This window comes from Hemitrygon akajei, chromosome 7 (assembly GCF_048418815.1).
Source record: "Hemitrygon akajei chromosome 7, sHemAka1.3, whole genome shotgun sequence".
Taxonomy (NCBI): domain Eukaryota; kingdom Metazoa; phylum Chordata; class Chondrichthyes; order Myliobatiformes; family Dasyatidae; genus Hemitrygon; species Hemitrygon akajei.
Genome location: NC_133130.1, coordinates 8,924,070 through 8,951,927, shown reverse-complemented (window position 1 = coordinate 8,951,927; position 27,858 = coordinate 8,924,070). Strand labels below are relative to the sequence as shown.

The 27,858-nt window shown below is 43.4% G+C and overlaps 2 long non-coding RNA genes across 2 annotated transcripts; both read right to left on the bottom strand.

The window, feature by feature from the left end:
• Nucleotides 1-219: 219 nt before the first annotated feature.
• On the bottom strand, nucleotides 220-16,537 carry LOC140729946 (uncharacterized). The gene is made up of 3 exons (XR_012099437.1): nucleotides 16,478-16,537; nucleotides 14,614-14,767; nucleotides 220-587 (listed from the first exon to the last, which is right to left on the bottom strand). It is a non-coding gene; the product is annotated as an uncharacterized lncRNA (long non-coding RNA).
• A 161-nt stretch (nucleotides 16,538-16,698) lies between these two features.
• Nucleotides 16,699-23,193, bottom strand: LOC140730207 (uncharacterized). The gene is made up of 2 exons (XR_012099529.1): nucleotides 22,788-23,193; nucleotides 16,699-18,275 (listed from the first exon to the last, which is right to left on the bottom strand). It is a non-coding gene; the product is annotated as an uncharacterized lncRNA (long non-coding RNA).
• Between the last annotated feature and the right edge of the window lie 4,665 nt (nucleotides 23,194-27,858).

Here is a 27,858-nt window from a genome sequence, read left to right as displayed (position 1 = left end):
TTATAGTCTTGTGATCTTATGGTACAGATCATTCATGGGCCTGGTGAATGGGGGTAGGATTGGAGGGGCCAAGTGGTCTGCACTACTTGTGCTGTCATGTTTCACACCAAGGTCATGAACTAACAGAGGTAAGCAGACACTGCTAAGACTGTGTTCTTTTGCAAAGAATAACTTTATTTTTCAGTTTACCAATTGCTCAATTAATACATTGATGGCAGATCCTATCTTTTACACCCAGCTAGCTTTTTCACTCAGCTCCATCACTGGTGCTAAGGGTTGACTTCCTGGCTATCCTTGATAATTAAGTTCCGATCAAGGAGGCTGGTCTCTATGCTTTCCAGGAACTGGGTGCCTTGTTAAGGTTATATCCCTGCCCACTGCGCTTCCAATGCCTGGTCTGTTTGAACATCTTGCCGAAAATAGTTTTCATATTAATCGTCTTTGTCAATTACATTGTTCACGAATCCTCCCTCCCCCGTTTTTTTCTTCTGCTTCCGTTTTCCATGTGGTTTTCCCTGGCGGAAATGTTCCATCTTATATTGCCTTTTTTAATTGGGGTTAGCTGCTTTGCAGCCATCGATACATACCTGCAGACAAATGAAAACAAAGATCACTTTCAACACTGTAGTGCCCATTGCATTTCCAGCAAACTTTTAGGAAGAAAACTTGATATTGGACAAAGGAGTCATCTAGAGAGCAATCCCTGCAGAAAGTAGGGAGTGGGGTGGAGGGAGGTACTGAAAGTGTGCTTGTGACGATGGTGGGAGTGATATAAAATGAAGTTCTGGATATGGTTGTATGGGGTGTTTGGTATGGACAAGAGGAACCTGTTATGATGCAGTGAGGGCACAGTTTAAGTGAGAGGTGTATCGGAATTGGTTGACACATATATGTAGATACAGTGAAAAGCTTCTCTTGCAAACTGTTCATCTAGATCAGATCATTACGCAGTGTGATGAGGCACTGGGTGTTGACTGCATCCACTTCAGCAAGACATTTGCGAAGGTCCCGGATATGAGTTTGGTCAAAAAGCTTCAGTGACTCGGCATTCAGCATGAGGTAGTAAATTGGATTAGACTTTGGTTTTGTGGGAGAAGCCAGAGACTGGTAGCAGATGGTTGCCTCTCTGAATGGAGGACAGTGGCTCATGGTGTGCCGCAGGGATTGGTGCTGGGTCAAATGTTGTCTGTCATCTATATTGATGATCTGGATGATAATGTGGTCAACTGGATCAGCGCGTTTATGAAGTAAAGATTGGGGTGCAGTGGACAGTGAGTTAATTCTATCAACGCTTGCAGAGGGATCTGGATCAGCTGGAAAAATGGGCTGAAAATGTCAGGTGGAATTTAATGCAAACAAGTGCAAGGTGTTGCAGTTCAGTAGGACCAACCAGGGAAGGTCTTATACAGAGAAGAGAAGCGTACTGTGGAGTGTGGTAGAAGTGGGAATAGAGGTACATATTTCATTGAAAATAGTGTCAGAGGTAGATAGGGTCGGAAAGAAAGCTTTTGGCACATTGGCCTTCATAACTCAATGTACCGAGTACAGGAAATGGAATGTTATGTTCAACTCGTATAATCTTGTATAATGAACTCCTAATCTGGAGCATTGTAAGCAATTTTGGTTACCTACGTGCCTACAGGAAAGATGTAAGCAAGGTTGAAAGAGTACAGAGTAAATTTACAAGGATGTTGTCGCGCCTGGTGGACCTGAGATAGATTAAATGGGTTAGGACAGCATTCTTCAGGATGTAGAAGATTTAAAGGAGATTTGATAGGAGTTTGCTACACTATGAGTGTTATAGATTGTGTATATACAAGTAGGCTTTTTGTACTGAGGTTGGGTGGTGCTTCAACCAGAGGTCATGGGTTAAGCTTGAAAAGGTGAGACATTTAAGAAGCATATGAGGTGAAATTTCTTTGCTCAGAGGGTTGTAAGAGTGTGGAAAGAAGCTACCAGCACAAGTGATGCATGCAAGCTCAATGTCAACCATTTGCAAAGTTTGGTTAGGTACATGGATGGAAGGGGTATGGAGGGCTATGGTCCCAGTGCAAGTAGGCAAATGGTTTTGGAATGGACTAGATGGGCTGAATGGTCTGTTTCCGTGCCGTAGTGTTCTTTAGCTCTCTGCTTATCACCTTTTTGGGGCTGTACTGCAAGCCCCAATGACCAACAGAAATTAGAGAAGGGAGATTGCAAGAAGTATTGGCTTGTGATGGTGGAGCTTTTAACTTTCCTATCCGAGTCTGGGATTGCCATAGTGCTCAAGACTTAGTTTGGGTAGACTTTGTTCAACAATGTTTCCTCGGCCAATATATCGTGGCCTTTTACTGGACAGAAGGTAAGTTTGACCTTCTCCTCGGAAATAGGTCAGGACAAGTGGGTGAGGATCAGGCTGATGATCACTGACATTTGTTGTTTTGCTGCAACCATACCATGCAATACACATAAAAATAGACTAAGTTACAATAATAGATACAAAATAAATCAATAATGTCAAGAAGAGCCATTTAGTGAGGTAGTGTTCACGGGATCTTGGACCATTCAGAAATCTGATGGCGGAGATGAGAGAAGCTGTTCCTAAACTGTTGAGAGTGTGTTTTTTTATTTATTTAGAGAAACAACACAGAATGGTCCTTCTGGCCATTTGACCACACCACCCAGAAACCGCAACAATCCCAATTTAACCCTATCCTACTGACGGTACAACTATTACACTGACCAACTAACCTACCACTACGTCTTTGGACTGTGGGAGGAAATAAGAGGACCTTGAGAGAACCCAGCATTTCAGGGGGAAGATGTACAGAGACTCGGCTCCCTGAATTCCTACTTCCTCTCATAGGCCCTTTCAGCTCATGAAACACAGCAATCCGTTTCCCATCTATTTAACCCTAGCTGAATAATAGTACAATTTATAATAATCAACTAACATTCTAACCAGTACATCTTTGGAATGTGTGACGAAACCAGAGCACCTGGAGGAAATCATAACTGTCATTGGAAGAACCTACAAACTCCTTATGGAATGGTACAGTAATTGAACTCCGAGCTCCAGAACACCCCAAAATGAAATAACGTCATGCTAACGACTATGCTACTATTGTGCCTTGAATTGGGATGATGCTCTTGGGCTTTGCGGAAAAAGAGGTAACCTTAACAAATGGAATCCTTGCAAGGTTCACTGCGTAGACTCTTTTTTTCTTTTACATAGCAGTCTTCTCCCCAATAAACTTTCACACCCTGACTAATGAAGAACTTATCAACTTCCACCTCAAATACATACAACAACTTTGCTTCCTCAGCTGCCCGTGACAATGAATTCCACAGATTCACCACTCTCTGGCAAAACAAGTTCCTTCTAATCTTGTAATATTGTATGGAACTGTTCCTGTCCGTGTACCTGTCCAAATGTCCTTGTATTTGAACTAATATCTCATTAAACCCTTCCTGTCCAAATGTCCTTGTGTTTGATGTAATATCTCACTAAAACCATTCCTGTCCATGTGCCTGTCCAAATGTCCTTGTGTTTGACCTAATATCTCACTAAACTAATGTTGAAATACAATGTTGGAAAGCATATAGTCATGCACTTTGGTGGAAGAAATATACAGGCAGACTATTATATAGATGGGTGGAGCATTCAAAATGCAGAGATGTAAAGGGACTTGGGAGTCCTTGTGTAAAATACCTGAAATGTTAACCTCCAGGTTGAGTCAGTTGTGAAGAAGGCAAATGCAATATTGACATTCATTTCTAGAGGTATAGAACATAAGAGCACGGACGTGATGTTGAGGCTCTATAAGGCACTTGTGAGACCACACTTGGAGTATTGTGTGCAGTTTTGGGCTCCTTATTTTAGAAAGCATATAATGACATTGGAGAGGGTTCAGAGAAGATTCACGGGAATGATTCTAGTAATGAAAGGGTTCCCGTATGAGGAACATCTGGCAGCTTTTGAGCTGTATTTCCTGGAGTTCAGGAGAATGAGGGGGGATCTAATGGAAAATTCTGAACATTCAAAGGCCTGAAAGGATTAGATAAAGCAGTTATTTCACATGGTAGGTGACTCCAGGACAAGAGAGCATGACCTCAAGATTGAAAGACGTCCTTTTAGAACTGAGATGCGGAGAAGTTACTTCATTCAGAAGGTGGTAAATCTGTAGAATTTGTTGCCATGAGCGGCTGTGGAGGCCAGGTCATTGGATATATTTAAGGCAGAGATAGAGAGGTTCTTGATTAGCCAGGGCATCAAAAGGTATGGGGTGTGGGGAGTGGGGATGACTGGAAGAATTAGATCAGCCCGATTGAATGGCAGAGAGGCCTCAATGGGCAGAATGGCCAGCTTCTGCTCCTATATCTCATGGTCTTATGGTGTAAACAGTTCCCATCCGTGTAGCTGTCCAAATGTCCTTCTGTTTGACCTAATACCTCGCTAAACGGTTCCCATCAAATGTCAGAGTGTTGGAACTAGTATCAATATTCTTACACATAAAGTGTGAAAGAGAGATGAGAGTGGATATTGGACCACTGGAAAACAATGCTGGAGAGGTAGTAATGGGGAACAATGTAATAGAGGACGAACTGAATAAATATTTTGCATCAGTCTTCACGGTGTAAGACACTAACAGTATGGTAGAAATTCCAGATATTGGGGGCATGGAATGTGTGAAGTTACTATAACTATAACTATAGAGAAGGTTCTTGGGAAACTGAAAGGAACTGATAGATGGATAGTATAGCAAGTAGTCACACCAAGGCTTCGGGAGACAGATAAGTGGATAACAGTCAGGGGAGGGAAGGGCAAGACTCAGATACTTGAGAGTAACCCTGTGGCTGTCCAGCCTGAACAATAATTAATTCTGTTTGAGTACTGTTGGTGGGTGGGGGGGGGGTGGCCTACCTGGGGGAAGCAACATTGGCCACACGTCTGGCACAGAGTTTGGCCCTGTGACTCAGAAGGGTAGGGAAAGGAAGAGGATGGCAGCAGTGATAGGGGACTCTATAGTTAGGGAGTCAGACAGACGATTCTGTGGAAACAAGAAAGAAACTAGGATGGTAGTTTGCCTCCAAGGTGCCAGGATCCGGTATATTTCAGATTGCGTCTACGATATCCTGCAGTGGGAAGGAGAACAGACAGTGGTTGTGGTATATATTGGTACCAATGACATAGGTAGGAAAAGGGAGGAGATCCTGAAAACAGACCACAGGGAGTTAGGAATAAAGTTGAGAAGCAGGACCACAAAGGTAGTAATCTCAGGATTACTGCCTGTGCCACATGACAGTGAGTATAGGAGTAGAATAAGGTGGAGGATAAATGCATGGCTGAGGGATTGGAGCAGGGGGCAGAGATTCAGATTTCTGAATCATTGGGACCTCTTTTGGGGCAGGCGTGACCTGTACAAAAAGGACGGGTTGTACTTGAATCCCGGGGGACCAATATTGTGATGGAGAAGTTTGCAAAGGCTGTTGGGGAGGGTTTAAACTGGAATTGCTGGGAGGTGGGAACTGAATAGAAGAAATGCAGGAAGAGGCGGTTGGCTCACAAATAGAGAAAACTTGTAGAAAGTGCAAGAGGGAAGATAGGCAGGTGATGGAGAAGGGACGTATTCAGTCCGATGGTTTGAGATGTGTCTATTTCACTGCAAGGAGTATTATGAACAAAGCGGATGAGCTTAGAGCATGGATTAGTAACTGGAGCTATGATGTTGTGGCCATTACAGAGACTTGGATGGTGCAGGGGCAGGAATGGCTACTTCAAGTGCTAGGCTTTATATGTTTCAGAAAGGATAGGGAGGGAGGCAAAAGAGGTGGGGGCATGGCACTGTTGATCCGAGATAGTGTCATGGCTACACAAAAGATATGTCATTGAGGGGTTGTCTGTGGGAGATTGGGAACAGGAATAGCCAATAACTCTACTGGGTGTTTTTCATAGACCACCCAATAGTAACAGGGACATCGAGGAGCAGATAGGGAGACAGATTCTGGAAAGGTGTAATAACAGGGTTGGTATGATGGGAGATTTTAATTTCCCAGATATTGATTGGCATCTCCCCAGAGCAAGGTGCTTAGATGGCGTGGAGTTTGGTAGGTATGTTCAGGAAGGTTTCTTGACACAATATGTAGATAAGCCTACAAGAGGAGAGGCTGTACTTGATTTGGTATTGGGAAATGAATCTGGTCAGGTGTCAGATCTCTCAGTGGGAGAACATTTTAGAGATAGTGATCACATTCTATCTCCTTTACTATAGCATTGGAGAGGGGTAGGACCAGACAAGTTAGGAGAGAGTTTAAGTGGAGTAAGGGGAAATATGAGGCTACCAGGCAGGAACTTGGAACATAAATTGGAAACAGATGTTGTCAGGGAAATATACGGCAGAAATGTTGCAAACGTTCAGGGGACATTTGCATGGAGTTCTACATAGCTACATTTCAAAGAGACAGGACGGTATGGAACCGTGGTGTACAAGGGCTATTGTAAATCTAGTCAATAAGAAAAGAAAAGCTTATGAAAGGTACAAAAACTAGGTTATGATAGAGATTTTGAAGATTATAAGGCTAGCAAGAAGGAGATTAAGAATGAAATTAGGAGATCCAGAAGCAGTCATGAGAAGGCCTTGGCGGACAGGATTAAGGAAAACTTCAAGGCATTCTACAAGTATGTGAATAGCAAGAGGAAAAGACATGAGAGAATAGGACCAATCAAGTGTGACAGTGGAAAAGTGTGTATGGAACCAGAGGAGACAGCAGAGGTACTTAATGAATACTTCGCTTCAGTATTCACTACGGAAAAGGAACTTGGTGATTGTAGGGATGATTTACAGTGGACTGAAAAGCTTGAGATTATAGATATTAAGAAAAAGGATGTGCTGGAGGTTTTGGAAAGCATCAAGTTGGACAAGTCACTGGGACAGGATGAGATGTACCCCAGGCTACTGTGGGAGATGAGGGAGAAGATTGCTGAACCTCTGTTGATGATCTTTGCATCATCAATGGGAATGGGAGAATTTCCAGAGGATTGGAGGGTTGCAGATGTTGTTCCCTTATTTAAGAAATAGAGTAGGGAGAGCCCTGGAAATTATAGATCAGTGAGTCTTACTTCAGTGATTGGTAAGTTGATGGAGAAGATCCTGAGAGGCAGGATTTATGAAAATTTGGAGAGGCATAATATGATTAGGAATTGTCAGCATGGCTTTTTCAAAGGCAAGTTGTGCCTTATGAACCTCACTGAAATGTTTGAGGATGTGACTAAACACATTGATGAGGGTAGAGCAGTAAAGGTAGTGTATATAGATTTCAGCAAGGCATTTGATAAGGTACCCCATGCAAGGCTTATTGAGAAAGTAAGGAGGCATGGGATCCAAGAGGACATTGCTTTGTGGATACAGAACTGGCTTGCCCACAGCAGCCGAAGATTGGATGCAGACAGGTCATATTCTGCATGGAGGTCTGTGACCAGTGGTGTGCCTCAGAGATCTGTTCTGGGACCCCTACTCTTTGTGATTTTAACAAATGACCGGGATGAGGAAGTGGAGGGATGGGTTAGAAAGTTTGCTGATGACACAAAGGTTGGAGGTCTCATCGATTGTGCGGAGGGCTGTCAGAGGTTACAGCGGGACATTGATATGATGCAAAACTGGGCTGAGAAGTGGCAGATGGAGTTCAACCCAGATGTGTGAGGTGGTTCATTTTGGTAGGTCAAAGATGATGGCAGAATATAGCGTTAATGGTAAGACACTTGGCAGTGTGGAGGATCAGAGGGATCTTGTGGTCTGAGTCCATAGGACACTCAAAACTGCTATGGAGTTTTGTGGTTAAGAAGGCATACAGTGCATTGGCCTTCATCAAACATGCGATTGAGTTTAAGAGCCGAGAGGTAATGTCATAGCTATATAGGACCCTGGTCAGTCTCCACTTGGAGTACTGTGCTCAATTCTGGTCGCCTCACTACAGGAAGGATGTGGAAACCATAGAAAGGGTGCTGAGGAGATTTACAAGTATGTTGCCTGGATTGGGAAGCATGCTTTATGAGAATAGGTTGAGTGAACTCGGCCTTTTTTCCTTGTGCGGCGGAGGATGAGAGGTGACCTGACAGTGGTGATGACGAGAGGCATTGATCATGTGGAAAGTCAGAGTCTTTCTCAACGGGCTGAAATGGCTAGAATGAGAGGGAACAGCTTTAAGGTGCTTGTAGGTAGGTACAGAGGAGATGTCAGGGGTAACTTTTTTTATGCAGAGGGTGGTGTGTGCATTGAATAGGCTGTCAGCAAGAGACTCCTGGATTGGTACATGGAGCTTAGAAAAATAGAGGGCTCTGGGTAACCGTAGATAATTTCTATAGTAAAAAGACGTTTGGCATGCCTTTGTGGGCTGTAGGCTTTCTATGTTTCTATGTCTGAAGATGGATAAGTCACCTGGACGAGAAGGTGTACAACCTAAGGTTCTGAAAGAGTTGGTGGAAGAGATCATGGAGGCATGTGTAATGATCTTTCAACAATCGCTAGTTTCTGGGATGGTTCTGGAAGATTGGAAAATTCCAAATTGTTACACCATTCTTCAAAATGGTAGAGGCAGAAGAAAGATAACTATAGGCCAGTTAGTCTGATCTCAGTGGTTGCGAAGATGATGGAGTCAATTATTAAGGATGTGTTCTCAGCATACTTGGAGGCACATGATAAATTAGGCCATTGTCGACATGGTTTCCTCTAGGGAAAAACATTGCCTGACAAATTTGGTGGAATTCTTTGAAGAACAAACAAGACAAAGGAGAACTGGTTGATGATGTGTCCTCGGATTTTCAGAAGGCATTTGACCAGGTGACAAATATGAGGCTGATTTTCAAGTTACGAGCCTATTATATTACAGGGAAGATTCTTGCATGGATACAGCAGTGGCTGATTGGCAGCAGGCAAAGAGTGGGACTAAAGGGAGCAAACATGAGGAAATCTGCAGATGCTGGAAATTCAAGCAACACACACAAAATGCTGGTGGAACGCAGCAGGCCAGGCAGCATCTATAGGAAGAAGTACAGTCGATGTTTCGGGCTGAGACCAGTTGCTTGGATGTGTCAGTAGCACAAAAAAATCTGTGGAGAAACTCAGCAGGCCAGGCAGAATCTATGTCCCTGCATCTGAAACCGGTTAAAGTGGGCAGTACAGTAGTACAGCGCTTTACATGATGGCGATCACCAATTACGCTTCAATTCCCAACTCCGCCAGGAAGGAGCTTCAACATTCTGCCCGTGGCCGTGTGGGTGTTCCGGTTTCCTCCCACATTCCGAAAATGCACGGATTAGGGTTAATTTGTTGTGGGCTAGACGGGCTTAGACAGAGTGGACTTGGAGTGGATGTCTCTTAGAACAGAGATGAGGAGGAATTTCTTTAGACAGAAGGTGGTGAATTCATTGCCATAGTAGCTATGGAGTCCAGGTCATTGGGTATATGTAAAGTGGAACTTGAAAGCTTCTGGATTAGTCAGGGTTATGTAGAGCAGGCAGAAGAATGGGGCTGGTGGGGCTAATAAAAGGCCGCACTGGGAGCACCGGACGCAGTATATCACACCAGCTGACTCACAGGTGAAGTGTCACCTCCAGGTGAGGTGACCCGACGCAGACTGGGAGACCGTTATGCTGAACGCCTACACTCTGTCCGCCAGAGAAAGTAGGATCTCCCAGTGGCCACACACTTTAATTCCATGTCCCATTCCCATTCTGATATGTCTATCCATGGCCTCCTGTACTGTCAAGATGAAGCCACACTCGGGCTGGAGGAACAACACCTTATATTCTGTCTAGGTAGCCTCCAAGCTGATGGCAAGAACATTGATTTTTCTAACTTCCGTTAATCCCTCCTCCCCTTCATACCGCATCCCTTATTTATCTATCTATCTATCTATCTATCTGTTTATTTATTTATTTATTTCCCATCCCTCCCCCTTTTTTCATTTTCTCTCTCTGTCCCTCTCACAATCACACCTTGCCTGCTCTCCATCTCCCTTTGGTGCTCTCCTCCCCTTTCTTTCTCCCTACACCTCCCATCCCATAATCCTTTCCCTTCACCAGCTGTGTATCCCTTTTGTCAATCAACTTTCCAGTTCTTAGCTTCACCCCTCCCCCTCTGGTCTTCTATCATTTCAGATCTTCCCCGTCCCATCCCACTTTCAAATCTCTTACTATCTTTTCTTTCAGTTAGTCCTGACGAAGGGTTTTGGCCCTAAACGTCGACTGTACTTCTTCCTATAGATGCTGCCTGGCCTGTTGCATTCCACAAGCATTTTGGGAATAAGGGGACTGCAACAGATTTGGAGAATGGGCAGAGAAATGGCAGATGGAATACAATGTTGGGAAGTGTTCGGGCTTGCACTTTGGTCGAAGTAATGGAAGGGTTCTGACCGAGGGTGTCGGCCCGAAACGTCGACATTGCTTCTCTCTATAGATGCTGCCTGGCCTGCTGTGTTCCACCAGCATTTTGTATGTGTTGCTTGAATTTCCAGCATCTGCAGATTTCCTCGTGTTTGCTAATAAAAGGGCTGACTGTTTTCTAAATGGAGAGGAAATGAAAAAACGGAGGTGCAAGGGGACTTGAAAATCAATGTGCAGGGATCCCCCAAAGGTCAATTTGCAGGTTGAGTTTGTGGTGAGGAAGGAAAATGCAATGTTAGCATTCATTTCAAGAGCACTAGAATATAAAAGCAAGGATGTAATGTTGAGATTTTAGAAAGCCTCACTTGGAGTATTGTGGGCAGTTTTGCACCCCTTATCTCAGAAAGAATATGCTGAGACTGGCGAGGGTTCAGAGGAAGTTTGTGAAAGTGATTCCAGGTTTGAATGGCTTGTCATATGAAGAGGTCTGATGGCTTTGGGCATGTATTCACTACAATTCAGAAGAATGAGCGGTGATCTCATTGAAATCTATTGAATGATGAATGGCCTTGATATTGTGGCTGTAGAGAGGATGCTTCCTTTGGCGGGAGAGCCTAAGACCAGAGTACACAGCCTCAGATTAGAGAGGCATGGTGCTGGAGCAGAGGTGAGGAAGAACCTCTTTAGCCAGAGAGTGGTTAATATGTGGAATTCTTTGCCATAGGCAGCTGTGGAGACCAAGTCTTTATATATATTTAAAGCAGAGGTTGATAGATTCTTGACTGGACAGGGCATGAATGGATACGGAGAGAAGGCTGGAGATGGTGCTTTGAGGAAAATTGGTTCAGCCATGATGAAATTGGTGGAGCAGACTCAATGAGCCAAATGGCCTATTTCTGCTCCTTTATTTGTGGTCATGAGGTCTAAACTGTTCCTGTTTCAACTATCCTTCTGTTTGATCTAATATTGTACTCAATGATTCCTGCCAATATATTTGTCCAAATGTCTTTGTGTTTGACCAAATATCCCAATAATTCATTCCTGCCATATACCTGTCAAACGATCCTTCTGTTTGATCTAATATTGTACTCAGTGATTCCTGCCAATATATCTGTCCAAATGTCTTTGTGCTTGACCTAATATCTAGCTAAACCACTGAAATGTTAAGAGAGTCATGGAACATTTTAACATGCTGGTCAATTGGGAAAATCAGAATGGCAATGTATCTCAAGAGAGTGAGTTTGTTGAATCCCCCGAGGTGGCTTTTTAAGGTGGTTTGTCATTGAGCATACTGCATTGCATGTTATGTAATGAAATGGAAGCAATTAGGGAGGTAGAGATCACAATATGATTGAGTTCAACTTGAAATTTGATAGGGAGAAATTAAAGTCTGATGTAGCAGTATTTCAGTGGAGTAAAGGAAATTACAGTGGTATGAGAGAGGACTTGGCCAAAATAAATTGGAAGGAGCTGCTGGCAGGGATGTCAGCAGAGCAGCAATGGCCTGAGTTTCTGGGGAAAATAAGGAAGGTGTAGGATAGATGTATTCCAAAGACAAATAAATACTCTAATGACAAAATAGTACAACCGTGTCTGACAAGGGGCATTAAACCTAATGTAGAACTGAAAAAGAAGGCATACCATAAACCAAAAATTAGTGGGAAGACAGAGGATTTGGAAGCTTTTAAAAACATACAGAAAGCAACTAAGAGACTCATTAGAAGGGACAAGCTGAAATATGAAAGCAAGCCAGTGAACAATATCAAGGTGGAAAGAAAAAGCTTTGGAGAATGGGCAAGAAAGTGGCCACCAAAATATAATGTTGGAAAATGCATGGTCATGGACTTTGGTAGTAGAAATAAATGTGCAGACTATTTTCTAAACGGGGAGAAAATCCAAACATCTGAGACGCAAAGAGTCTTGGGAGTCCTTGTACAGAGCAACATGAAGGTTAACTTGCAGGTTGAGTTGGTGGCAAGGAAGGCAAATGCAATGTTAGTATTCATTTCAAGAGGTGTAGAATACAAGAACAGGGATATGTTGCTGTGTCTATAAGTCCAATAAGGCATTTGTGAGGCCTCACCTTGAGTATTGTGAACAGTTTTGGGTTCCTCAACTAAGAAAAGTTGTGCTGACATTGGATCGGATTCAGAGGAGGATCACAAGGATGATTGCGGGAATGAAAGGGTTATCATATGAGGAATGTTTGATGACTTTGGGTCTGCACTCGCTGGAATTCAGAAGGATGAGGGCAGGATCTCATTGAAACCTTTCAAATGTTGAAAGGCCAAAACCAGAGTAGATATGGAAAGGATATTTCCCATGATGAGAGAGTCCAACACAAGAACGCACAGACTCAGAATAGAGGGGTGTCATTTAAAATAGAGATAGGGAGCAATTTCTTTAGTCAGAGGGTGGTAAATTTGTGGAATCTGCTACCACAGGCAGCTGTGGAGGCCAGGTTGTTGGGTGTATTTAAGGTTGAGATTGATTGGTTCTTTCAATCCATGAAGCCATGGAATCAACGGTTACAGAGAGAAGGCTGGGGAATAGGGTTGAGGAGCGATAAAGAAACGGATCAGCCATGATTGAATGGTGGAGCAGACTCGATGGGTCAAATGGCCTAATTCAATTCCTATGTCTCAATGTCATATTGTCTAAACCATTCCTGTTCATGTACCTGTCCAAATGTCCTTGTATTTGACCTAATATCTTACCAAACCGTTCCTGTTTGTGTACCTGTCCAATTATCATTGTTTGATATAATGTCCCACTAAACCATTCCTGCCATGTACCTGTACAAATGTCAGTGTGTTTGACTGAATATTCTACTAAACCATTCTCGTCCAGATACCTGTCCACATGTTCCTTAAACCTACAGTTTTCCAACACGACCTATGAGGGAAAAAAACCCTTGCCTCCAATGTCCTCTTTAAAATCCTATCCTTCCCATCTTCAACCTATGTCCTCAAGTTATAGACTCATACCTTCCCCATCCTGGGAAAAAACTGACTGGGTCCAGAGGAGATTGACGAGAATGATTTTGGCAATAAAGTGGTTACAATGTGAGGAGTGTTTGATAGCATGTGAATCTAGGCTTGCTGGATTTCAGAAGAATGAGGGGCAGGAGGGGGGTTGTCTCTTTGAAACCTTTCAAATATTGAACAGCCTAGATAGAGTGGATGTGAAGAGAAAGTTTCTAATATTGGCAGAGTCCAGGTCCAGAGGGCACAGTCTCAGAATACAAGGACATCTTTTCAGAACAGAGATCAGTGAGAATCTCTTTCGCTGGAGGGTACTGAATCTGTGGAAATTGTTCCATCAGGCAGCTATGGAGGCAAAGTCATGGTATTGGAAGTGGAGGCTGATAGTTTCTTGATTAGTCAGGACACCAAAGGGAGAAGGAGGGAAAATGAAGTTGAGAGCAACAATAAATCAGACATGATGGAATGGCAGAGCAGGCTTGATGGGCTGAATGGCCTAATCCTGCTCCTCTATCTTATGGACTTCCTATGCCTTTGGTAACATTATAAACCTCTATAAGGTTATCCCTCAGCCACCTTTGCTCAAGGCAACATGGTTTCTTCTGCACACACCCTAGCTAAATCCCAAGCTTCCAACACACAGGTCTGGTCTTACCAATGTCCTGTACATCTGTAAAATTATGTCCCAACCTTTGTATTGAGTGTCCAGTTCAATGAGGGTAATCCTGAGAGTAAATACCAACAACACAAGAGATTCTGAGATGCTGGGATCGCGAGCAAAACTCACAAAATGATGGAGCATCACAGCAGCTAGGCAGCATCTATGGGAATGAATAATCAGTCGATGTTTCAGGCTGTGACACTTCATGGGGACGTGAAAGGAACAGGGAAGAAATCAAACTAAGTAGGAGAATAAGCCAGAGGCTGATGGGGTGATGGGGAGGGTGGGTGAAGTGGGAAGCTGGGAGGTGATAAGTGGGAAAGGTGAAGGCTGAAGAAGACATCTGATATGAGAGGAGAGTGGACCATGGAGGAAAGTGAAGAAAGGGGGAAGATCCACAGGTGAGGGGTGCACTAAAATGAAGACAATTGGAAATGTAAAGTTCAGGAGAGAAGAAAAGACTTGGGGAGGCGAGGGTATGCAGGAACTCAGTCAGTCAGGCAACATCTATGGGAGGGAATAAAGAGTCAATGTCTGGGACCAGGGGCACACCGTGTTCTTTGTCTGCAATCGTGGCCAACAGAGGCTTTGGCTTCACTGCAACTTACCATCATCTCCTCAAATACGGACAGATCGGTGCATTTTTTTTCCATTACGCAATTCAGCAAATCACCAGACACAGCCCACAGAGTAAACAGAACAGGCAAGAGAACTCTCCATATCGACAGCCACATCATAAGCAGAAGACAGGATCAGCAGTGTCTACGAGGTTAAAAAATAAAGCATTCGTCATTAACCCCTCCGTTCCAGTGCCCTGTGACACACACTGTATTCCCACTGACATTAAACCAGCACCCTTACACCATCCTTCAGTGACTCCTCTCTTCCAGCACTCTGTGTCTCTGATGGTATTCCGATTGATGATAATCCAGCACCCTCACAATGTCCATCAGTAACTTCTCTGCCCCAGTGTACTGTGTCACTGATTGACATTAACTGAGCTCCCTCACACTATCTGTCAGTGACTCCTGCTAACTAGCACCCTGTGTCACTTACTGTATCCCCACTGATGTTAATCCAGCTCCCTCAGTGAACCCCACTTCCAGTGCCATATCACAATGAATGTTAATCCAGCTCCCTCAGAGACCTCTCTCACTGACAGAGAGTGAGTAACAGAGAATATTACAGCCCACCTGTGGTAACAACATTTTAACCTACTCCAAGATCAATCTAACCCTGCCCTCCAACATCACCCGGTAATTTTCTATCATCCTGCTGCCCATCGCAGGGTCTCTTAGATCACCCGATTGTAACTGCCCCTACTACCACCCTTGGTGACACATTCCACACACCCACCACTCTTTGTGTAAAAAAAACCTCCGATACCCCTCCCCTATGCTTTCTGTGAATCACATTAAAATCATGCCTTCTTGGTTAAGTGATTTCTGCCCTGGAAAAATGGCTCTGGTTATTCACCCCATCTATACTGTTTATCATCTTGTACACTCCTCTCAAGTCACCTCTCACCCTCCTTCACTCCAGAGAGAAAAATCTCAACTTGATTAGCCTATCCTCATAAGACATGCTCTGTAATCCAGGCAGCACCCTTGTAAATCTCCTCTGCACACCCTCTAAAGCTTCCAAATCCTTCCTACAATGAGACGACTAAAGCTGAACACAATACCCCAAGTGTGACCTCACCAGGGTTTTATAGAGCTGCAACACCACCTTGAGTTTCTTGAACTCAAGCTACTGGCCAACACACCATATGCTTCCTTAACAACTCTTTTGATTCAGGCAGCAAATTTATAGACGTGGACAACAAGATCCCTCTGTTCATCCAACCTCCCAAAAATCCGGCCGTTAACCCTCCACCATCCAAAGTCAAACACTTCCTATTTTTCTGGGTTGAACTCCATCTGCCACTGTTCAGCCCAGCTCTGCAACCTATCAAAGTCCTGTTGTAACTTATGCCAAACATCTACTCTATCCACAACACACCAAAATTCATATCATCTGTAAATGTTTTAACACAGTTTGCCACTTCTTCAGCCCCATCATTTATAAATATCAGAAAGAGCAGGAATCTCAGAACAGATCCCTGTGGAAAACGACCGGTCACCGACCTCCAGGCGAACACCACAAAAATATATGCAAGTTGGCGTTGCGATTCATATCGCCAATGTATGGCAGCTCAGAAAAGTGCTCACAATTCACAGTGAGAACATGAACTGATGGGACCTCGAAAGCAAGTCCACAGGCTGTGAAGTCAGTCCAGTACTGTGTGGTGCTGTATAGCACCAAACTGAAGCAGCTCACAATACTATCAGATATTCTACTAGATAATCTCCTTGTGAACTACCATCACTACAAATCACTGCCTGTACTTTCCCTTTGAGAAACATACTTTTGAACGGTCTAAACAAACTAGCAATTCAGCAACCTTCGCTCTCATGAATACAGATACCGCACCTTGGAGTAGACGACAGGAGACAGGTGAGAGAACGTGCTGGGTCCGGCTTTAAACCATCGGGATCCTGGACTGGCTTCAAAGTTCAAAGTTCGAACTACAATTTATTAACAAAGTAAGTAAATCATACACAACCTTGATAATCATTTTCTTGTAGGCCCCCACAGGAAAACAAATACAGTGGCAAGCATTTGGTCCATATCGACAGACAAGGAAACTCATCAAACTCAACAACAGTTTTATTGTGATAAACATTAAAACAGACCGGGCACCATGACCCAGAGATAGAGCAGCTCCATCTCATAGACCACGGAGGGAACCATCACACACCCTGGTCACATGTCATTTCCTTGCATTTTCAGAAGGTATCTGATAAGGTGCCACACGAGGCTGCATAACAAGATAAAATCCCGTGGCACCACAGGACAGATACTGCGGGGATAGAGGAAATGCTGACAGGCAGGAGGCAGTGCATGGGAATAAAAGGGGGCCTTATTCAGTAACTAGTGGTGCAGCTGGACATTGACAATTCAAAAAAATGAGCCAAAAAGTGGCAGATGGAATACGATATTGGGAAATGTATGGTAATACATTTTGGTAAAAGGAACAATAGTGTGGACTATTATCTAAATGGGGAGAAAATTCAAACATCAGATGTGCAAAGGGACTTAGGAGTCCTCATTCAAGACGACCAGAAGGTTAATTCAAAGGTTGTGCTGTGGTAAAGAAGGCAAATGCAATGTTGGCATTTATTTCGAGGGGAATATAATATAAAAGCAAGGAGATAGTGCTGAGACTTTATAAGACACTAGTCAGGCTGCACTTGGAGTATTGTCAACTGTTTTGGGGCTCATATCTCAGAACAGATGTGTTGTCATTGGAGAGAATCCAGTGGAGGTGCACAAGGATGATTCTGGGAATGAAGGGGTTAACATAGGAGGAGCAGTTGGCAGCTTTGGGCCTGTACTCACTGGAATTTAGAAGAAATGCGGGGTTATCAGATTGAAACCTGCTGAATCTTGAAAGAACTAGATAAAGTTAATGTGGAGAGGATGTTTCCTAGGTGGGGGTGTCCAGAAGTAGACGGCACAGTCTCAAAATTGAGAGGCAACTGTTCAGAACAGAAGCAGGGAGGATTTTTTTTTAGCCAGAGAGTAGTGAATCTGTGGAATGTTCTGCCACAGGCTGCAGTGGAGGCCAAGGCCAGTGGTACATTTAAAGTGAAAATTGATTATTTTCTAATTGGTCAGGGCATCAAAAGTTATCGCGAGAAGGAAGATTTATGGGGTTGAGCGGCACTCAGGATCAACCATGATGGAATGGCAGAGTAGACTCGATGGATTGAATGGCCTAATTCAGCTCCGACGTCTTATGGTCTTACAATTACAGTTAGGGTGACCCACAAATACACAAGCCAATAACTGTTTAATTGAACTTAAAATGTTACAAATGAATGAACTTCCCACTGTAATCCCTCGACCACATTTTAACACAAAACAATAAACAATGCTGGTCATTAGAAATACAGGGCGGGCTGTTGACCACGCTCCCTCCCCCAGAGCATCACAATGCATAGAATTCATGAAAGTCCAGTGTGTAAAAGCAGACAGATCATGTCAATAATAAAATAATGAACAAATAATACATAGAACATGAACTACAGGGAACCCGAAAGTGAGACCGCAGTCCATCACTGAGGTGAGTGAAGGCGGTTACGGCGCCGTTTTGCACACTGGACGTCAGTCAGTCTTTGTTCCGTTCTTTGTGGATATTATTGTATTTCTTTGTTTTCCTGTGGACCTGCAAAAATGAAAATGAATCTTAAGGTTGTATATGGTATAGAAACTTGGACAATGGATGCACTTTGAACTTTTGAACCCTCTGCCTTCTTTTCATCTGCGTTGCCAAGATCCCATAGATCTCGTGCCTCCCAGCTTTCTTATTGACCCTACTAAGGGAACCTTATCAAACGCTGTACTAGAAGCCTTATACAGTCCACCACAGCCACAGCTCTACCTTCATCAATGTGCTTTGTCACATCCTCAGAGAATTCATTCAGGCTCATGAGACATGAGCTGCCCCTCACAAAGCCATGCTGACTATCCCAAAGTCAGACTATGTTTTTCCAAGTGCTCATAAACCTTCTCATCACCTCGTTGTGCTCTATGTTCTAAAAGCTCAAGGGTGAACTGGCGGAGCATGAAGCTGTTCGGGATCTGGATGGACTAATTAACTTAGCTATCCGACTTGATAATTGGATGTCAGAACACCAGCGAGAGTGTTGCGGTAAATTCCCCAGATATGACCACTTCTAACTCTGATCTTCACCCACATTTTCTACTCATCCAAGTACCTCATTGCAAATGTCCATTGCAAACAAGTGACCCCTGGAGAGAGGTGAGAGAGAGAGGGTATGTGAGTGAGGGATGGAGAGAGAGAGGGAGGGGGAGGGGGAGTGCAGGAGGGAGACGGGGAAGGACTGGGACTTTATGGCAGAGATGCTGGACACTTTTGACTTTTTTGTAGAAGTCAGGAAAATCCAAGGGCCATCTGCTAGAGGGCAAACTTTGTCTGTTCAAAAGTTACCTCTTAGTCCTTTGTAGCTGTCTCTGGTGAGAGACAGCTACAAAGTTACCTCCTAGTTCTATGACATCTGGGGTATATTTGCTCTCTTTATTGGCCAGGACCACAAGGAACCGGCCCTTCAGGTATTTTTTAGACAGCAGTTCCACCGGTAATTTTTTAGATCTGGGTGTGGTCTGACAAAGGTGAGTCTCAATTTCCAAGTTAGATCATCCTTTGCCAGTCACCACTCTTGAGGGTAGACCATTTGAGCCAGAAAATGTGTGTCATGCTCGTGCTCCCTTTGCTTTTGGATAGGGAACCATTCTGAACTGCTTCGAGTTCACCTTGTCCTTTCCCCTGCGATCAGCGATGTGTGCTTTGCCCACTGCTCTACTTTCTCTACACCCATGAATGTGCAGCTAGACAGAGCTCAAATGCCATCCATAATTTTGCTGATGATATCACCATTGTAGGCAGAATCTCAGATGGTGACAAGAGGGCGTACAAGCTGGAGCTTGTATGCCCTCTGGAGTGGTGTCATAGCAACAACCTTGCACCCAATGTCAGTAAGACCAAAAAACTGAGTGTAGGCTTCAGAAAGGGTAGGATGAGAAAACACACACCAAAGAGGGATCTGAAGAGGAGAGAGAGATCAACTTCATGTTTCTGGGTGTCAATATCTCTGAGGACCTAACCTGGACCCAACATATTGATGCAGGTATAAAGAAGGTAAGACAGTGACTATATTTCATTGGGAGTCTGAGGAGATTTGGTGTATCAAATCGTTTCCAAAATCGTTTAATATTTTCAATAAACTAGGAATGGATTCCTCAGGATTCGAAATATAAACTAAGAGATCGTCAGCATAAAGGGCGAACTTATGAACAATCCCATTTATGAGAATTCCATGAATATCTTTAGCTTCACAAAGTGCAATAGCCAAGGGTTCCAGCACCAAATTAAATAACAAAGGACTTAATGGAATCCTTGTCTCGTACTCTGCGAAAGCCAAAGAAAAGGAGATCTGCAATTATTAGTAATAACAGTAGCAATCGGGCTTTTATGTATCATTCTGATCCACTTATTAAAATTAATACCAAAGCCAAATTTCTCTAAAACATTAAATAAGTGTTTCCATTCAACTCTGTCAAATGCCTTTTCAGCATCGAGAGAGACGACACATTGAGGAGACTTAGAAAAGGATGAAAATATAACACAACAGTCTCCAAACATTAGAGAAGGAATAACAGCCCTTTACAAGATCTGCCTGGTCTTGAAAGATAATTTTAGCTAGAATATTCTCCAGCTGATTAGCCATTGCTTTTGAAAAAAATTTAGCATCCCTATTTAATAGTGAAATAGATCTATCTGAAGCACAATCAGTAGGGTTGCTATTTTTTTAAAGAATTAAATAAATAGAAGCTTCATAAAATATGGGAGGTAACTCTCCTATCAAAAAAGAATCTTTAATAGACAGTAGGTGCAGGAGTAGGCCATTCAGCCCTTCTTGCCAGCACCGCCATTCACTGTGATCATGGCTGATCATACACAAACAGTACCCCATTCCTGCCCTCTCCCCATATCCCTTGACCCCGCTATCTATAAGAGCTTTAAGCATATCTTTAAGCATTTCCAACATATATGAAGAAAGCAGTTTTTCAAATTTTTTATAAAATCCTACAGAATAACCATCCAGTCCAGGAGCTTTACCAGATTGCATTGAAAAAATAGCTTTCTGAATTTTATTTTCAGTAATAGGAGCATCAAGAATTTGTTGATCTTCAACAGAGATTCAAGGAAAATCAATCTTTTGTAAAAAGGCATTCATTTTAGAAGAATCAACTGGAAACTGAGATTCATAAAGTTCAATATAAAAATCTTGAAAAATTTTATTATCTTCATAATTACTTGCTAAACTACCATCTCCCTTACGAATTTTTAAAATTTGTCTTTTAGCTCTAACTGCTTTTAATTGATATTCTAATAGCTTATTATTGTTATCTGCAAACACATAAAATAGACTATACAATTTAACCAAATTTCTTTCAATAGGATAAGTTAATAATAATTTATGTTGTGACTCGAGTTCAACTCTTTGTTTGAATAAATCATGTTTGGAAAGATTGCATAAATATTATCCAAGTCTTTAATTTGTTTGGAAATCTTATCTAACTCTATTTTTGTCTGTTTCTTAAGCTTAGCTAAATAGGAAGTTATCTGACCACACAAATATGCTTAAGTGTATCTCATACAATCAATTTTGACACATCTCCCATATTATTAAAAAGAAAATAATCTTTTATCTGAGTCTCAATAAACTTGACAAAGTCCGAACTTTGTAATAAATTTTCTGGAAAACGCCAAGGCAAATTTGCAATAAAAACATCATTCAATTCAAAAGCTAATCTTAAAGGCACATGATCTGAAAGAACTAGAGCATGTTTGTCTGTTTTTGTCTATTTTTGTCATGCTCTGGAACACCGTAATGGGAAAAAATTACAAAAGAGATAACTAAAATTATTCCTACAGTTAATCCTATAACTCAAAACTAACCCCAATCCTCCCACCACCCAGAAAAGCCCAAAATTCGGCAAAAAAAAATCCAAAATGCGTCCACATAGAGTAAAAAAGAGAGAGAATTTGCAAGCTGCCCATTTTATAATAGAGATTTTAAAAGCTTTCCTTAATTCCTCCCCCCAGTTACAAAAAAAAATCCATACGGCCTTAAAATAGAAAAACCCTGCAGAGGAGAAAAAATGTTTTGCTAAATATAAAAAGCCAGACACTACAAAACAACACACCACCCTATCAAGTCATGTTAACTGGTTCTTCTGCCAACTTAGATGCCTTGCTTCTAACTAATATATATGCAATTTAAGTATCAATTTACTTTGATGTCTTCCATTGCTTTACAGAGTATTATTGTTCTGGAACAATGGACACTGGTGAGGCTGAGTAATCATTAAAACATGGAATGGATTTGCAGCAGAAATGGCTAATACGAGGGGGCACAATATTATGGTGCTTAGGGGAAAGTATAGGGATCTCAGAGATGTTATCTTTTAGTCATAGACCAGTGGGTGCATGGAAAGATCTGCCATAGGTAGCCATAGAGGCAGACACAGTAAGGACATTTGAGAGACTCCTAGATAGGCTCATAATGAAAGATGAATGGAATTCTCTGCAGGACGGAAGCATTAGATTGATCATGGAGCAGATTGAGAGGAGAGCAGAACATCATGGGCCAAAGGGCCTGTACTGTGCAGTATTTCTCTACAACATCCGCTTCCCCATATCCGGCATAAAAGTTCAGAGAAAATAAGTGTTTATACTTAATCCTTAAAAACCAGCTGGAGAATGCAGAAACAATCTTCAAAAATGCCAAAACAATAAAATTACACAAAGAAAAAAATGCCTATGTAATCTCTAATGAAGAAAAATCAGCACCATTTTCCATTTAATTTACACGCCTGTTTTTAGAAAAAAAGCTATCTACTAAGCACTCCCGACTCTATATATATATATAAGAAAAAGTCGTTATGAACTATGAAAACTCTCACTTAATTAATGAAAAAAGGAGAATAAAAACAAATAATCGAACAACCTGTCTGATGTGTTAATTCACTCAGTAGACCAAACAGATTTCGGAAAAGCCATTCATCATTCACATCAAAAAGTTTACATCTTCTTTGAATGGTCGATTGATCAAAGGATATCTTAAGCAAATCAGAAATCTTCAAAACTTACCTTCTTTCCGAAATAACAATTATTCTGCAGACCTTGAACAATTCAAACCTCGGCTACAACCAAAATAGAGTTAACATAGTCCAGTGCCTCTTTGAGTCCAGAAAAACACGTGGAGTCAAATCATTGGAAAATAATTTTAATCGGGCTAGATATTGAAGTGATGGGAATAATCCCTTTTCATATGCTATCTTCATGGTTGGAACAAATTTAGACCGCAGGTCCATAACTTCCCGTGAATATCCTTCATATAAACGAATGACATCTTTGGCTGGGGGCTCCACCAAGGAAGAACATGATGCACAACTGAGACAGGTGCTACATGTGACATGGAATGGGGTATGTTGAATAGCGGGTGAACAAGTAGTCTTTGGAGTACTGCAAGTCTGTGCCTTTGCTGTTGTTTTGCTCATGCTTGAGTGATCGGTGGTGGGTGCTGATGCTTTTTTTGCCAGTGGGGGAGGGGCTTGCTGCCAATTACGTGCAGGAGGGAGGGGAGCTGTGGGGACTTTGGGGTTCTAATGTTTAACTGTCATCCATGCTTTGTGGGCACTCCTCTGCTTTCATGGTTGTAAGGAAACAGTACTTCATGATGTATATTGTATACATTTCTCTGATATTAAATATACCTTTGAAACCTTTGAAGCAGTCGTAAGGATATGGGCTACAGATTACAATGGGTAAGTCATCATAATTAGATCAAATTCACATTGAAATTTGAGAAGAGAAACTAATGTCCCATGTATCAGTAGTACAGTGGAGCTAGGGAATTACAGAATTGATTGGAAAAGAACACTGTCTGGGATAACGGCAGAGCAGCAATGGCTGCAATTTCTCTTTGGAATGGAAGCAATTTCTAAGGCACAGGATATACACATACATCCTATAGAGGAAGAAGTATTTTAAAGGGAAAATGAAATAACAGGGGCTCACAAAAGAAGTCAAAGCCAAAGAGAGTGCATATAATAGAGCAAAGGTTAGTGGGAAGTTAGAGGATTAGGAAGTTTCCACTGTGCCTCCCATCTGACTGATATAGGCTACACCGCATTCAAAGGGAATCCAAAAACTTCATTAAGAAGGTAAACATGTAATACAAAAGTAAGCTAGTCAATAATGTTAAAGAGGATTCCAAAGGTTGCTTCAGATACAAAGTGTGAAAAAGCAGTGAGTGAAGATATTGGAGTGCTAGAAAATAATGCTGGAGATGTAGTAATGGGGAGCAATGAAATTAAAAAGTATTTTGTATCAAATGATAAAATATTCTTGGGCTTCAAAACAGTAGCATGTTCATCAGGGATGATGCCTGCTCATGTCTAGTCTGGTGTTATTTAGACTATAAGACTATCAGACATAGGAGGAGAATTAGGCCTTCTGGCCCATTGAGTCTGCTCTGCCATTTAATCATGGCTAATTTTTTTTTTTCTATCTCTTCCTCAACCCTATTGCTAAAGAAATTTCTCGGCATCTCTGTTTAGAAAGAGCGCCCCTCTGTCCTGAGGCTATGCCCTCTTATCCTAGACTCTACCCACCATGGGAAACATCCTTTCCACATCTACTCTGTCTTTCAACTCTTTCAGATGTTGAAAGGTTTCAACAAGACCCTGCCCTCATCCTTCTGAATTCCAGCGAGTGCAGACCCAGAGTTATCAAACATTCCTGGTATGATAACCCTTTCATTCCTGGAATCATCCTTGTGAATCTCCTCTGGACCCTCTCCAATGCCAGCACATCTTTCCTAAGATGAGGGGCCCAAAACTGTTCACAATACTCAAGGTGAGGCCTGACCAGTGCCTTATAAAGCCTCAGCATCACTCCCTTGCTCTTGTATTCTAGAGCGCTTGAAATGAATGCTAACATGGCATTTGCCTTCCTTACCTCCAACTCAATCTGCAAGTTAAACTTCAGGGTGTTCGGAACAAGGGCTTCCTGCAGCTCAGATTCCTGGATTTTCTCCCCTTTTAGAAAATAGTCTGCACATTTATTTCTACTATCAAAGTGTATGACCATGCATTTTCCAACATTGTATTTCCATTGCTACTTTCTTGCCCATTCTCCTAATCTGGCTAAGTCCTTCTGCATTCCACCTGTTTCCCCAACACTACCTGCTCCTCCACCATATATATTAGTAGAGATAGACCAGGAAATTATAGACCAGTGAGTCTTACCTCAGTGGTTGGTAAGTTAATGGAGAAGATCCTGAGAGGCAGGATTTATGAACATTTGGAGAGATATAATATGATTAGGAAGAGGCAGCAGTACCTGACGTACCTGAACCAGAACACTACGCTGGGGATTTGGGGAAGTGCCGGGCCTTCCTTCAGGGCTCCTTGGTGTTTCAAACAGCAGTCGTCCACATACTCCACGGATAAGTCAAAGATTGCTTACATCATGCGGTTGTTGCGAGGAAGTGCCTTAGCGTTTGCCACAGCTGTTTGGGATAATCAACCGGATACTGGCTCTTCTTTTGCCACCTTTATCACGGAAATGAGGCAGATCTTTAACCACCCTGTCCATGGTAAAGACGCTGCCAAGTATCTACTCATTCTCCACCAGGGCTCGCGCAGTGTTGTAGAATATTCCGTGGAGTTCCGGACGTTAATGGTCAACACGGGGTGGGACGATGAGTCACTCCAGGTGGTTTTTTGGAATGGTCTCAGCAACATGGCGAAAGATGAGTTGGCGGCCAGAGATGACACCGATAGCCTGGATTCCTTTATCTCCCTTGTCACCACGTTGGACAATCGTCTCCGAGAACGCCATAGAGAAAGGATGGGTCATCCGCCACCTGTGGCCACCCCACGGCACACATTACTGCTTCCCACCAGAACAAAGCTCTCTCCTCCTCCTGCCCCTAGAGTAGCTCTCAGCTCGGCCGTTTCCACCGCTCCGGGAGAGGAACCCAAGCAGCTGGGATGGAACCTGGAACCGCCTTTCCCCCACAGAACAACTCTGGAGATTGAGAGCGGGTGAGTGTCTATACTACAGCCGGGCTGGCCGCTTCCGTGCTACCTGTCCCCTTCGGCCAAAAAGGGAAAGCTCACCAGTAGAGAGGGGGACCCTGGTGAGCCAGACAACATACCCTTCCCTTCCCCGAACCCGGATGTAGCTGCAAACTACTTTACATTACAATCACCAGTCCCTGCCTCTGTCGGCACTCGTCTGGGAGAAATGTTTGGATGAAAACATAGCTTCTTTGGCTGGAATTCCTTGTGAACCAGTGAGTACCCCTCTGGAAGCCTGGGCACTGTATGGTAGACTACTGGCCCAAGTCACACACTGTACACCACCCAGTCTCTCTTTCTTTCCAGGAATCATGGGGAACAGGTATGATTCAATTTAATTTCCTCTCAAGCTCCTATTGGTCTTGGTTAACCCTGGTTAAACCACCATAACCCCCACATTGACTGGTCCACCGGGAAGATGGTCAGCTGGAGTTCGTTCTGTCACTCCACCTGTCTACAATCGGCCCTTTCCCCAGTAGAATTCACCACGACCTTGTCTGCTGCTTAAACCCCTGACTTATCCAAGGTTTCAGCAGAATATCACAATCTGGGTGAAGTGTTTAGCAAACAACGGGCTCTTTCTCTGCCTCCACACCGCCCTTGCGATTGCGCAATTGACCTTCTCCCTGGAGCCCCTCTACCCACCAGTCAGCTGTATACCCTGTCCCGGCCAGAAAGGGACGCAGTGGAGGCTTACCTAAATGACTCTCTGGCGGCTGGCATTATCCGACCCTCATCTTCCCCTGTAGGTGCAGGTTTCTTCTTTGTGGGGAAGAAAGATGGCTCACTGAGCCCCTGCATTGACTACCGTGGCCTGAATGGCATCACCATAAAGAATAAGAATCCACTGCCCCTTATCAACTCTGCTTTCCAGCCCCTTCACGGAGCCACCATTTCCTCTCAGTTGGACCTATGAAGTGCCTACCACCTGGTCAGGATAAGGGAGGGAGACGAGTGGGAAACAGCTTTCAACACCCCTCTTGGTCCCTTTGGTCTCACCAATGCCCCTGCCATCTTCCAAGCCTTGGTAAACGATGTCCTTAGGGACATTAGTAATTGTTTTGCTTTTGTTTATTTGGATGACATCTTAATCTTCTCCCGCAGTCTTCAGGAACACACCCACCATGTCCATCAGGTGCTGCAGAGGCTTTGGGAGAACAAACTATTCGTGAAGGCTGAGAAGTGTGAGTTTCATGTCCCTTCCGTCAGTTTCTTGGGGCACATCGTCGAGATCGGGCAAGTGAGGGCGGATCCCGAAAAGATCCAGGCCGTGGTGGAGTGGCCAAAACCCACAACACTCAAGCAGCTCCAGCAATTTCTGGTGTTCGCAGACTTCTATCATCACTTCATGGGGGATTACAGCTGGGAGGCAACGCCCCTTACTCGACTCACCTCTCCTTTTCACTGGACCCCCGAAGTGGACTCAGCGTTCTCGGAGCTGAAGAGGTGTTTCACCTCTGCTCCCATCCTGGTCCAACCTGACCCCTCCCGCCAATTCATTGTGAAAGTCAACGCTTCCAACTCTGGGGTGGGAGTGGTCCTCTCCCAACACTCCGGCCCAGACCAAAAGCTCCATCCCTGCGCTTTCTTTTCTTGCCATCTATCCCCCGCTGAATGGAACTACGTACCACCTAGGGAACCAGGAGTTACTAGCCCTCAAACTCGCTTTGGAGAAGTGGAGGCACTGTCTGGAGGGAGCTGAACATCCATTCGTTGTCTGGACAGACCACAAGAACCTCGCATACAATCCAAACCGCCAAACATCTGAATTCCTGCCAAGCCCATTGGGCATTATTTTTTGGCCATTTCAGATTCACAGCCACCTATCGTCCGGGGTCCAAGAACAGGAAGCCCGATGCTCTCTCTCGTCAATATGTCTCCGAGGAGGGCCTTCCCAACCTCAAGAACATCCTTCCACCATCCTGTGTGGTGGCTTCCCTCACCTGGGAGATCGAGTCCATAGTCAAAGAAGCCCAACAGACTCAACCTGACTCAGGCAATGGATGCCACCCCCCCCCCCACCCCCAGTCGCCTCTTCGTGCCTGACTCTGTTCAGTCTCAGGTTCTCCAGT